Below are 14,756 nucleotides of genomic sequence, written 5' to 3' on the forward strand. Positions count from 1 at the left end.
ACTTCCATGAACTCACTATGCCCATCACGAAATACCTGGGGGTGTCTTCTTTCCAAAATGGGGTCACTTGTGGGGTAGTTATACTGCCCTGGCATTTTAGGGCCCCAAATGCGTGAGAAGTAGTTTGAAATCAAAATCTGTAAAAAAAAATGGCCGGTGAAATCCGAAAGGTGCTCTTTGGAATGTGGGCCCCTTTGCCCACCTAGGCTGCAAAAAAGTGTCACACATCTGGTATCCCCGTACTCAGGAGAAGTTGGGCAATGTGTTTTGGGGTGTCATTTTGCATATACCCATGCTGGGTGAGATAAATATCTCAGTCAAATGCCAACTTTGTATAAAAAAATTGGAAAAGTTGTCTTTTGCCAAGATATTTCTCTCACCCAGCATGGGTATATGTAAAAAGACATGCCAAAACACATTGCCCAACTTCTCCTGAGTACGGGGATACCAGATGTGTGACACTTTTTTGCAGCCTAGGTGGGCAAAGGGGCCCACATTCCAAAGAGCACCTTTCGGATTTCACCGGCCATTTTTTACAGATTTTGATTTCAAACCACTTCTCACGCATTCGGCCCCTAAAATGCCAGGGCAGTTTAACTACCCCACAAGTGACCCCATTTTGGAAAGAAGACACCCCAAGGTATTTCGTGATGGGCATAGTAAGTTGATGGAAGTTTTTATTTTTTGTCACAAGTTAGTGGAATATGAGACTTTGTAAGGAAAAAAAAATAAATCATCATTTTCCGCTAACTTGTGACAAAAAAAATAAATTCTAGGAACTCGCCATGCCCCTCATGGAATACCTTGGGGTGTCTTCTTTCCAAAATGGGGTCACTTGTGGGGTAGTTATACTGCCCTGGCATTCTAGGGGCCCTAAAGTGTGGTAAGTAGGTAAATGACCTGTGAAATCCGAAAGGTGCTCTTTGGAATGTGGGCCCCTTTGCCCACCTAGGCTGCAAAAAAGTGTCACACATGTGGTATCGCTGTATTCAGGAGAAGTTGGGCAATGTGTTTTGGGGTGTCTTTTTACATATACTCATGCTGGGCCTGGGTGAGAGAAATATTTCGGCAAAAGACAACTTTTCCCATTTTTTATACAAAGTTGGCATTTGACCAAGATATTTATCTCACCCAGCATGGGTATATGTAAAATGACACCCCAAAACACATTGCCCAACTTCTCCTGAGTACGGCGATACCAGATGTGTGACACTTTTTTGCAGCCTAGGTGTGCAAAGGGGCCCACATTCCTTTTATGAGGGCATTTTTAGACATTTGGATCCCAGATTTCTTCTCACGCTTTAGGGCCCCTAAAAAACCAGGGCAGTAAAAATACCCCACATGTGACCCCATTTTGGAAAGAAGACACCCCAAGGTATTCAATGAGGGGCATGGCGAGTTCATAGAATTTTTTTTTTTTGGCACAAGTTAGCGGAAATTTCTTTTTTATTTTTTTTTCTCACAAAGTCTCCCTTTCCGCTAACTTGGGACAAAAATTTCAATCTTTCATGGACTCAATATGCCCCTCAGCGAATACCTTGGGGTGTCTTCTTTCCGAAATGGGGTCACATGTGGGGTATTTATACTGCCCTGGCATTCTAGGGGCCCTAAAGCGTGAGAAGAAGTCTGGAATATAAATGTCTAAAAATTTTTACGCATTTGGATTCCGTGAGGGGTATGGTGAGTTCATGTGAGATTTTATTTTTTGACACAAGTTAGTGGAATATGAGACTTTGTAAGAAAAAAAAAAAAAAATCCGCTAACTTGGGCCAAAAAAATGTCTGAATGGAGCCTTACAGGGGGGTAATCAATGACAGGGGGGTGATCAATGACAGGGGGGTGATCAATGACAGGGGGTGATCAGGGAGTCTGTATGGGGTGATCACCCCCCTGTCATTGATCACCCCCCTGTAAGGCTCCATTCAGACGTCCGTATGTGTTTTGCGGATCCGATCCATGTATCAGTGGATCCGTAAAAATCATACGGACGTCTGAATGCAGCCTTACAGGGGGGTGATCAATGACAGGGGGGTGATCAATGACAGGGGGGTGATCAGGGAGTCTATATGGGGTGATCACCCCTCTGTCATTGATCACCCCCCTATAAGGCTCCATTCAGATGTCCGTATGTGTTTTGCGGATCCGATCCATGTATCAGTGGATCCGTAAAAATCATACGGACATCTGAATGCAGCTTTACAGGGGGGTGATCAATGACAGGGGGGTGATCAATGACAGGGGGGTGATCATGGAGTCTATATGGGGTGATCACCCCTCTGTCATTGATCACCCCCCTATAAGGCTCCATTCAGATGTCCGTATGTGTTTTGCGGATCCGATCCATGTATCAGTGGATCCGTAAAAATCATACGGACATCTGAATGCAGCTTTACAGGGGGGTGATCAATGACAGGGGGGTGATCAATGACAGGGGGGTGATCAGGGAGTCTGTATGGGGTGATCACCCCTTTGTCATTGATCACCCCCCTATAAGGCTCCATTCAGATGTCCGTGTGTGTTTTGCGGATCCGATCCATGTATCAGTGGATCCGTAAAAATCATACGGACATCTGAATGCAGCCTTACAGGGGGGTGATCAATGACAGGGGGGTGATCAATGACAGGGGGTGATCAGGGAGTCTATATGGGGTGATCACCCCTCTGTAATTGATCACCCCCCTATAAGGCTCCATTCAGATGTCCGTATGTGTTTTGCAGATCCGATCCATGTATCAGTGGATCCGTAAAAATCATACGGACATCTGAATGCAGCTTTACAGGGGGGTGATCAATGACAGGGGGGTGATCAATGACAGGGGGTGATCAGGGAGTCTATATGGGGTGATCACCCCTCTGTCATTGATCACCCCCCTATAAGGCTCCATTCAGATGTCCGTGTGTGTTTTGCGGATCCGATCCATGTATCAGTGGATCCGTAAAAATCATACGGACATCTGAATGCAGCCTTACAGGGGGGTGATCAATGACAGGGGGGTGATCAATGACAGGGGGGTGATCAGGGAGTCTATATGGGGTGGTCACCCCTCTGTAATTGATCACCCCCCTATAAGGCTCCATTCAGATGTCCGTATGTGTTTTGCAGATCCGATCCATGTATCAGTGGATCCGTAAAAATCATACGGACATCTGAATGCAGCTTTACAGGGGGGTGATCAATGACAGGGGGGTGATCAGGGAGTCTATATGGGGTGATCACCCCTCTGTCATTGATCACCCCCCTATAAGGCTCCATTCAGACGTCCGTATGTGTTTTGCGGATCCGATCCATGTATCAGTGGATCCGTAAAAATCATACGGACGTCTGAATGCAGCCTTACAAGGGGGTGATCAATGACAGGGGGGTGATCAGGGAGTCTATATGGGGTGATCACCCCCCTGTAAGGCTCCATTCAGACGCCTGTATGTTTTTTGCGGATCCGATCCATGTATCCGTGGATCCCTAAAAAACATACGGACATCTGAATGCAGCCTTACAGGGGGGTGATCAATGACAGGGGGGTGATCAATGACAGGGGGGTGATCAGGTAGTCTATATGGGGTGATCACCCCCGTCATTGATCACCCCCCTATAAGGCTCCATTCAGATGTCCGTATGCGTTTTGCGGATCCGATCCATGTATCAGTGGATCCGTAAAAATCATACGGACATCTGAATGGAGCCTTACAGGGGGATGATCAATGACAGGGGGGTGATCAATGACAGGGGGGTGATCAGGGAGTCTATATGGGGTGATCAGGGGTGATCAGGGGTTCATAAGGGGTTAATAAGTGACAGGGGGGGTGTAGTGTAGTGTAGTGGTGTTTGGTGCTACTTTACTGAGCTACCTGTGTCCTCTGGTGGTCGATCCAAACAAAAGGGACCACCAGAGGACCAGGTAGCAGGTATATTAGACGCTGTTATCAATACAGCGTCTAATATACCTGTTAGGGGTTAAAAAAATCGCATCTCCAGCCTGCCAGCGAACGATCACCGCTGGCAGGCTGGAGATCCTCTCGCTTACCTTCCGATCCTGTGAACGCGCGCGCCTGTGTGCGCGCGTTCACAGGAAATCTCGCGTCTCGCGAGATGACGCATATATGCGTGACTCTGCGCAGGGCTGCCGCCTCCGGAATGCGATCCTGCGTTAGGCGGTCCGGAGGCGGTTAAAGAAGCGACTCCGTAACTTTACCACTTTGGCCCGTCCCCCTTGGGCTCTCTCTAGGAGGGAGAATATCTTCTCTAGGGTATCTCTCTCGGAGTCAGGCCTTACCATTACTGTCCGCCTGACGTCACCCTCTAGGGCTCCCACAAAACCTCGGCCCTCAGTTCGGGGGTCAGGTTACACATTTTAACCGCACTTCGCACCCTTTTAGTCCAGTCCTGAAATGTCATGTTTCTACCGTCATACTTTGGCAGATGATGAAGCAATGCCCCTACAGGGATGTACCCTACTGGGGTAGCCATATTGTTAAGGGCAAGCTGGACTTGCGCCTGTGCACCCTGGGCTGGGTTCTGATCCGGCACCAATGGCGCCGGGGATGATCTCCCACCGCGTTCCCGTCCATAACGGTCGCTGTATCCTGCTGACTACGCCAAGTTGTAAGCTGTGTACCGGGGTGGGCTCCCCAGGATACAGCGAAGTCACAGACAAGGAAAGCGACACTGACACCAGCTTTATATGCAAGAACAGAAACTTTACTTTGGAAACAGTAATAACACAAGTACAAACAGTATAAGTAATACCCCAGGCCCACAGTCACCGTCCCTGTCCGAGGGACAGGCCTAGCCCGTTGACGCACACAGCAGAGCCTACAAGTCGTACTGTGCCGCTATAGAGGACACATCTAACCGGTGGCAGACGCTGCAGAGCCTGCAAGTCAATTACTGCGCTGCAGTCCAGTACAGTAAGGCCTAACAAAGCTATAACTTATCTAACTAGCTAATACAAGGCCTAGGCTAGTCTCTGTTACATTAGGCGCCAAACAGTAAAGTACAATTGGTAATTAGGTGTACTGACCTGCGTCCGTTCTGGGCCCTAGGATGCCGCTTACCCGGGATGGCCACCAAGCTCTTAGCAACCGTGCAGCCTTGCTTGATGATAAGGCTTTCTGTCCATACACTGGAACTGGTCTTCCTGGGACAAACTCTCTTTCAAAGAGCTGGATCCAGAAAGGTTACAACAGATACTCTCCTTCCTTTGAGTGTCCATTCACTGCCGGACATCCGCAAGCCAGGATGGAATCGGATTCAGTCCCTCACAGCACAGTCCTTCCACCATGTCAGATCAGCTCACACTTCCTGGTTTTCAGAAGCAGCTATCATGAGTCATTATCTGCTTTGCATATGCAGATCCCAGAGTGTGCTGACTGTGCTGCAAAACAGTGGCCTCTAGTGCCCGGATTGCCAAATGACAGCTCCAATACAATTTAAACATAAACATTATACAGGCAGAGTTTATCCACAATCTCACACAGGCTTGAGCCTTTTCTTTGCCGTCTGTATCACAGTCCATCCGGTCGGTGGACGTGTTTTTCAGAGCTCTTGGTTTGATTTATGATGACCCGGATCGGATTTCCCTGGCCGAGACTAAGTTGCGTGGCTTGCAGCAGGGAAAGCGGTCTGCGGAGATCTACTGCTCTAAATTTTGTAGATGGGCTACGGATACGGAGTGGAATGATCCAGCCCTGCATAGTCAATTCTGTCAGGGATTATCTTAGAGGCTGAAAGACGCATTGGCCTTTCACGAGAATCCTGAGTCTTTGGAGGCAGCCATGTCACATAGATAGACGTCTGAGAGAGAGATCTAAAGTCCCTCATTCTCAGGAGGTACTATCATATGAGATGGCAGCTCCCTCTGATACTTTGGGTGGAGAGACTCTCGAGTTTACGCCTTGTGATAAGCCTATGCAGCTAGGGGGAGCTACTCCTGGGACTGCTGGTAAGAGCTTTGGTCATATGAAGGGGGTCTGTTTTTGTTGTGGAAAGAAGGGACATACTGTGAATAGTTGTCCGTTCTTGCAGCATCAAGGTGAAAATGAGAAAAAGACGTTTAATCCCCAAGTTACTATTAATGGTGTAGGTGGGGAGCAAGAAAACGTACTTTTATCTTTTACTGGTAGTACCAGATTTCTCCTGTATGCCGAGGTGGTGCTAGAGTCTGAACCTGTGGAAATCAAAGTATTTATTGACAGTGGGGCAGGGGTTAACCAGATTGATGGACAGTTCATTTGTATGCATGGTTTGACTACTAGTGCACTAGAGAAAAGTATTTCTGTCTTTGCAATTGATTCAGCACCTCTTACCCAAAAATGCCTGTCGCAGGTGGTGAATGACATTCATTTAAGAGTGGGTGATTTTCATCAGGAATCTATCTCATGTTATGTGTTGGAGGGTCTGCCTGCTCCGTTGGTGTTAGCTCTACTGTGGTTAAGCAAACATAACCCTACCATCGATTGGCAAGAGAGACAGATTGGAGTGAATTTTGCATGGACAACTGTCTTAATACATCGTTCTCTGTGGTCACAACTTAGGGCTCTTTCACACTTGCGTTATTGTCTTCCGGCATAGAGTTCCGTCGTCGGGACTCTATGCCGGAAGAATACTGATCAGGATTATCCTAATGCATTCTGAATGGAGAGTAATCCGTTCAGGATGCATCAGGATGTCTTCAGTTCCGGTACGGAACGTTTTTTGGCCGGAGAAAATACCGCAGCATGCTGCGCTTTTTGCTCCGGCCAAAAATCCTGAAGACTTGCCGCAAGGCCGGATCCGGGATCAATGCCCATTGAAAGGCATTGATCCGGATCCGGCCTTAAGCTAAACGTCGTTTCGGCGCATTGCCGGACCCGACGTTTAGCTTTTTCTGAATAGTTACCATGGCTGCCGGGACGCTAAAGTCCTGACAGCCATGGTAAGTGTAGCGGGGAGCAGGGGAGCAGCATACTTACCGTCCGTGCGGCTCCCCGGGCGCTCCAGAGTGACGTCAGGGCGCCCCAAGCGCATGGATCACGTGATCACATGGATCACGTCATCCATGCGCATGGGGCGCTCTGACGTCATTCTGGAGCGCCCGGGGAGCCGCACGGACTGTAAGTATACTGCTCCCCCGCTCCCCGCTCCTACTATGGCAACCAGGACTTTAATAGCGTCCTGGGTGCCATAGTAACACTGAAAGCATTTGGAAGACGGTTCCGTCTTCAAATGCTTTCAGTACACTTGCGTTGTTACGGATCCGGCAGGCACCTCCGGCAACGGAAGTGCATGCCGGATCCCAACAACGCAAGTGTGAAAGAGGCCTAAAGCTGTACCCTCGTTCATTTCCGAAATTTCTGATGTATTTTCTGAGAGTGGTAACCAAGAGTTACCTCCTCATTGGGAATGTTATTGTTCCGTCAATCTTATTCCCGGAGCTAAACTGCCAAATCTTGGTTGTATAATCTTTCGGAACCCGAAAGAAAGGTTATGCGAGAATATATATCTAAGAGTTTGGTGAAGGTACATATCAGACCATCCAAATCCCCTGTAGCTGCTGGCTTTTTCTTTGTAAAAAAGAAGGATGGTACCCTGAGGTCATGTCTGGACTTCCGTGAGCTCAACCGTATTACCGTCCTTGATCCTTACCCTCTTTAATCCTGGATTTGTTTAATCAGATTGTCGGTGCCAAGGTGTTCTCTAAGTTGGATCTGAGGGGGCTTATAATCTGGTAAGGATCAAGGAGGGGGATGAGTGGAAGACTGCATATAATACCCCTGAGGGCCATTTTGAGAATCTGGTCATGCCTTTTGGGTTAGCCAATGCTCCAGCGGTTTTTCAACACTTTATCAATGACATCTTTCTTCATCTGGTGGGGAGGTTTGTTGTTGTATATTTGGATGACATATTAATTTATTCTCCCGATATGGAGACTCATCAGGATCATGTGCGACAGGTGTTACAGATCCTGAGAGAGAATAAGTAATATGCTAAGATGGAAAAGTGTGTATTTGCAGTTCAGGAAATTCCTGGGTTACCTGCTGTCATCCTCAGGTTTGCATATGGATCTGGAGAAAGTCTGTGCCGTGTTGGACTGGGATCTACCCGAAAATCTTAAGGCTTTTGGGGTTTACCAACTACTACTGTAAATTTATCCTGAACTATTCAACTGTGGTTAAACCTTTAACAGACATGATAGGAAGGGTGCTGATTTCTCTGTTTGATCTGATGCGGCATTACAAGCCATTTCAGCTGTGAAGGAGTGTTTCGCTTCTGCCCCTATTCTGGTGCAACCGGATGTGTCACAGACGTTCATTGTGGAAGTTGACGCATCCGAGGTTGGGGTAGGAGCGGTCTTGTCGCAGGGTCCTTCACCCAGTAAATGGCGCCCATGTGCATTTTTCTCTAACAAACTCTCGACTGCTGAAAGAAATTATGATGTGGGTAATAGGGAATTGCTGGCCATTAAGTTGGCTTTTGAAGAATGGCGTCATTGGTTGGAAGGAGCAATCCATCCTATTACTGTGCTTACTGATCACAAAAATCTGGCTTATTTGGAGTCAGCTAAACGATTGAACCCAAGACAGGCCAGATGGTCCTTGTTTTTTACCAGATTTAATTTTATTGTCACCTATCTCCCTGGGGTTAAGATTGTCAAGGCTGATGCTGTGTCACGTAGCTTTCCTGGGGGAGGTGATTCGTAAGATCCTGGTCCGATATTGTCCGAAGGGGTAGTTATATCCGCCCTATATCCCGACTTGGAGGCAGAGGTGTTGGAGGCTCAGGGAGATGCACCGGATTCTTGTCCTCCAGGGAAGTTATTTGTTCCATCTGAATTACGTCACAAGGTGTTCGAGGAACATCACTGTACTGTTCTCGCAGGACACCCTGGGAGCAGATCCACTGTTGATCTCATATCTCGTAGATTCTGGTGGCCGGGGTTGCGTAAGTGTGTTGAGGACTATGTGTTAGTGTGTAGTACTTGTGCACGTGCTAAGGTGATACATACTCGGCATTCCGGGTCTATGCTTCCGCTGCCCATCCCGTCCAGATCATGGACTTCATTTATCCATGGATTTTATCACAGATTTACTTAATTATTCAGGGAAAACTGTGATTCTTGTTGTTGTTGATCGATTTAGTAAGATGGCGCATTTTATAGCATTACTAGGTCTTCTCAATGCTAAAACTCTTGCACAGGTGTTTGTCGAAAACATCACGAAACTACATAGTATTCTCTCTGTTGTGGTGTCTGATAGAGGGACTCAGTTTGTTTCCAAATTCTGGAAGGCATCCTGTATTAGTCTGGGGAAACAATTGTCCTTCTCTTCGTCCTTTCATCCTCAGTTGAAGGGACTAACCGAACGCACAAATCAGAATCTGGAGACTTATTTGAGATGTTTTGCCTCTGAGAACCAGGAGGAGTGGTCTTTGTTCTTGGCTTTGGCCGAGTTTGCTATAAATAACTGTAGACAGGAGTCCACAGATAAGTCACCGTTCTTTGGGGCATATAGGTTTCACCCGCAATTTGGCACTCTTTCTGGTACTGAGACTTCTGGTGTACCGGAAGAGGAAAGATTTTCCTCTTCTTTGTCATCTATCTGTTGTTGAAGAGATATGTTGAACCTGTTGTGCCGTCCTCCTTGCCCCCCGCTCCTGTCATGGTGGACGGTAAGTTGGAATTTAAAATCGCCAAGATAATTGACTCCCAAGTTCTCCGTAGATCCCTCCAGTATCTCATGCACTGGAGGGGTTACAAACCTAAGGAGAGGATGTGGGTCCCAGCGACCGAAATTAATGCTAATCATCTGGTGAGGGCCTATCACAGAGCTCATCCGGAGAAAGTCGGTCATGGGTGTCCGGAGGCCACCCGTAGAAGGGGGGGTACTGTCACGGTCACTCACAGGCTAGGTGTTACAAGGTCGGAGAGGCTGTCTGCACATGATGTCATCTGACAGCCTATTTTAATTTCACTTTGTTGTTGATAGTAATGACCACACCTCTAATTAGGTGCAGCATAGTGGTCATTACTATTTAAGTCTGGTTACTCCCTACACTTCTTGCGGTGTATAGCTTAATTTGCAAGTGGAAGAGCTGGTGTGTGTTGTCTCCTCTCAGGCTTTAGGTTCCAGTGAATAAAAGTTTCTACCAATGAGGTCCGTTCATTCGGTTAGCAGTCATGGCTAGGGTTGGGATTCATTAGGTGGTGACCTTTTCCTCCCCCTAGCTTCTAGGCCAGATACCTTTCCCCCTCCCCTCTTGTGTTGTCACGGCCACGGTTATGGCCGTGACTCCTTGGGATCCGCATACTGTTGCCCACGGTTTTGGGTTGTAGTGTCAACCGCAGCTTGAGGCATAATGTAGTTAGCCTCAGGTGCGGTTGCCGCGGACAACAGCTATGTGTGCGGTTCCCTTGGAGTTATGTGCACGTTTGTATGCACTTTTGTATGTCTGTGTGCACTCTGTTTTGTGTGTGGTGTGCACTGACATCTTCCCTTCACTGTGGTTGCCCGTGGCAACGTTTGGTTGTATGTGTACATGTGGTGGCAGTGTCCCGGCCTTCGGGCTGACTCCCAGGACACGCTTGCCACCCATGTCGTTGCCTGCGGCAACAGCCACAGTGTGTTTGTAGTTTTGACACTTCCCCTTTAAGTTATGTTTTCCCTTCTGTGGTATTGGAAGGGTTAACTCCCTTTCTGTGTGTCTGAGTCACGGGGTGTGTCTGACTGTTGGGTGTGGCCTCTTGGCCCTATAAAGCCTCAGTTGTAGGCAGTAGCCAGAGAGGGTGTTTCAGCCATGCTGGCTGTAGACATCCTCCTGGTTACTTACCAACTGCCAGTGGGGGCCAACCTTCTGGTCATAAGCTTATATATGTCCTTTGGTGTCTGAAGATGTGTTTGCTTTATGTTGTTTTTTGCACCTGTGGTCCTGGGTTCCCGTGTGTTGTATGTTTGTGTGCTGAGTCCTGCTGTTTGTGGGCAGTACACCCACATGGGTTCCAGGCTTGGTTGTCTGTGGCAGGTCAGTGTGATGTTTGTGGCAAGTACCTGCCACTGCCACAGGTTGCACTTGTTCCCCTTGCTTGCAGCTTGGCCAGTGAGACTCCTGTTCCTCCGGATCCAGAAGGAACAGGATGTCTTACTCTGACTCCTAGCCTAGGGACCGGCGGAGGGCGAGTAGGGATCCGAGGTTCCTGCGCATGGGTCCTCCTACCTTCAAGGTCGGCCCATGCAGGTAGGAGTTAGGGTCAGGTTAGGGACGCTGTTAGGAGGTGACCTGCTCCCTAATCCTGTTCGTCCTGGTCAAGCAGCGACCATCTTCCTTCCGGCACACGGCTGAGGGTTTCCCCCATCCTCAGCCGTGACATGTGTTTGGTGTGGTGTTCCCTCCCACACCTTGTCGTGACAGCTGTATAATGGCAATTTGGATCCCCAGTCAGTGCAGCAAGGTGTAATAGGATTGTTCCTATTACCCAGGCTGTAACCTCCCCTACTGAACCCTGTTCTACATAAATGCTGTGGAATGATTCCTCCCTATCCTTTCCCTACACCTTGAATAATCTTTCCCTGAAATTGTAAATCGTTTTTTTTAGCACAATGAAGTCTGTCCTAGCACTGTCCCTAGCGCCTGCTGACGTCTCTCCCAGCACTAAGCACACTGGAAAATGGCAAAATCCAAGATGGCTGAGGCTATTTATAGGGCTGTGACATCACAGGGCTGGCTGGCTGATGATTGGCTGCATGCATAGAGTTATGGGTGATCCCGCGTTCCCAGAGTTCCTTGCTCCATGTTCTCACACGTGCAGCGGACATTTTTGGAAAAAATGCAATTACATTTTTCCTGAAATTCAGATCAAATTCCACTTCGTCAACTGCGATTCGCTCATCTCTATATATAATGTATATATAAGCCGTAAAACTGAGTATGTAGCTATCGGTACATTTAGATATATTTGATAATAATATCGTTATTTTATGATGATACATGTCTTTGACCTTCTGTTGAACGCTACATATAGGAGTTATTGTAGCAACATACGTAGATGCATTGATCCAGTCCAGTTTTTTCAAACACCTTCCCCTAATTAAATGTTTATTTACAAAATCATGGACAAGATAGCTCACTGTTGACCACTGAGGAAGGAGTATCTGACTCCAAAACGCGTTTGGTGATTTTTATAAACACAACAGTTAATCTTTCAGCAGCACAGAACAAAGAAATCCCTTTCGGGTCACTAGCATACCTAACAAAGAAATCCCTTTCGGGTCCCTAGCATACCTAACAAATAAATCCCTTTGGGGTCCCTAGCATACCTAACAAAGAAATCCCTTTGGGGCAACTAGCATACCTAACAAAGAAATACCTTTGGGGTCACGAGTATACCTAATATAGGAGGAGAGACGTGACGGCGAGCCTGGATTCACTCTAACCTTTCCTATAGTAAGAGGGACAACTAACACCTGCTATCTTCCGACATGTGGCACGCCAAGGCTCGGCACTACACACCGCTTAAGGCTTCTTTCACATGGGCGTCACGGATTTGGGCAGGATAAGATGCGGGTGCGTCACGGGAAAATGCGCGATTTTTCCGCGCGAGTGCAACACATTTTAATGCGTTTTGCATGCGCATGAGAAAAATTGGCATGTTTGTTTCCCAAACCCGAACTTCTTCACAGAAGTTCGGGTTTGGGTTAGGTGTTGTGTAGATTGTATTATTTTCCCTTATAACATGGTTATAAGGGAAAATAATAGCATTCTTAATACAGAATGCTTAGTAAAATAGGGCTGGAGGGGTTAAAAAAATAATAATAATAATTTAACTCTTCTTTCTTGAGGACCTGGGTAAAGGAGCTTTGATTACATCACTGCGCTCATCACATGGTCCATCACGTGGTGATGGATCATGTGACGGACCATGTGATGAACGCAGTGATGTCACCACAGGTCCTTTTCCTCCTGCACAGCAAAGAAGAAGAAAGAAGAGAAGTCGAGCTGTGTGAACAAGTGGATTAAGGTGAGTTAACTTTTTTTTTTTTAACCCCTCCAGCCCTATTTTACTATGCATTCTGTATTAAGAATGCTATTATTTTCCCTTATAACCATGTTATAATGGAAAATGATAATGATCGGGTCCCCATTCCGATCATCTCCTAGCAACCATGTGTGAAAATCGCACCGCATCCGCACTTGCTTGAGGATGCTTGCGATTTTCACGCAGCCCCATTCACTTCTATGGTGCCTGCGTTGCGTGAAAAAAACGCACAAAATAGAGCATGCTGCGATTTTCACGCAACGCACAAGTGATGCGTGAAAATCACCGCTCATGTGCACAGCCCCATGGAAATGAATGAGTCCGGATTCAGTGCGGGTGCAATGCGTTCACCTCATGCATTGCAACCGCACGGAAATCTCGCCCGTGTGAAAGAGGCCTAACAGTTGGAACACAGCTCGAAGTCTGGACGCATCTAATACATGTGGAAGCGGTAGCGTAACGATGTTACATTGAATATGATACAAACTCTTACTATTTGACCCGATCAGGACATTCTGTGATAACGATTTAGGCAGCTGCTAATACCCAAGGATTTATATACTGACGTCAGTTCTCTTTTTTTTAAGAGGCCTCTTCATGATGTAACTTGTTTTTAATATATTCCTGGGAGAATCATTTTAATTAATCTAAATAAGGACGTGATTTATATCAATTGATCCAAACAAGGACAATACTCCTATAACACTACTTAAAAGCAGATATAAGACCACTATTTTACTGAAGGGTTATCGTTTTCCTAATTTGAACAAGCCTAAGTGTGTATTTAGGGATTTCTATTTAGGGTTGTCTATTTTGGTATAAACAGAGCTCATGAAGCTATGAAGATATACATGATGTTATAAGCTTGATATATACAGTCCTGATCAAAAGTTGAAGACCACTTGAAAAATGGCAAAAAATAATATTTTACATTGTTTGATCTTAACAAGGTTTCAAGTAGAGCTTCAACATGCAACAAGAAGAAATGAGAGTGAGACAAAACATTTTTTGAGCATTCAATTAATTGAAAATAACGATTAAACTGGCTGTTTTTCAGCTGATCCAAATTTTAGGACCACATGCATTTAAAAGGCCAAATCTGTGCAAAGATGTGGATTCATTGTCATTTTCTGTCAGGTAGTCACACATTGTGATGGCAAAGGCAAAAAAACTCTCCCTTTTTGAACGTGGTCGGATTGTTGAACTGCATAAGCAGGGTCTCTCACAGCGTGCCATCGCTGCTGAGGTGGGACGCAGTAAGTCATTTGGAATTTCTTAAATGATCCTGAAGGTTATGGAACAAAAAAGTCAAATGGAAGACCCAAAAAAATGAAATCAGCACTGAGCTGGAGGATCCAATTGGCTGTCCGTCAAGACACTGGACGATCCTCCACACAAATTAAGGTGGAAGAAAGTTTTATTCTCTGATGAGAAAAAATTTAGCCTTGATGGTCCGGATGGTTTCCAACGTTACTGGCATGACAAGCAGATCCCACCTGAGATGTTTTCTACGCGCCACAGTGGAGGGGGCGCCATAATGGTCTGGGGTGCTTTTTCCTTCAGTGGAACAATGGAGCTTCAGGAAGTGCAGGGGCGTCAAAAGGCCGCTGGCTATGTCCAGATGTTGCAGAGAGCATTCCTCATGACTGAGGGCGCTCGTCTGTGTGGTAACGACTGGGTTTTTCAACAGGACAACGCTACAGTACACAATGCCCGCAGGACAATAACATCACTCTTTTGGCCCATCCTGCG

The sequence above is a fragment of the Bufo bufo genome, chromosome 2 (assembly GCF_905171765.1).
Source record: "Bufo bufo chromosome 2, aBufBuf1.1, whole genome shotgun sequence".
Classification (NCBI taxonomy): Eukaryota; Metazoa; Chordata; class Amphibia; order Anura; family Bufonidae; genus Bufo; species Bufo bufo.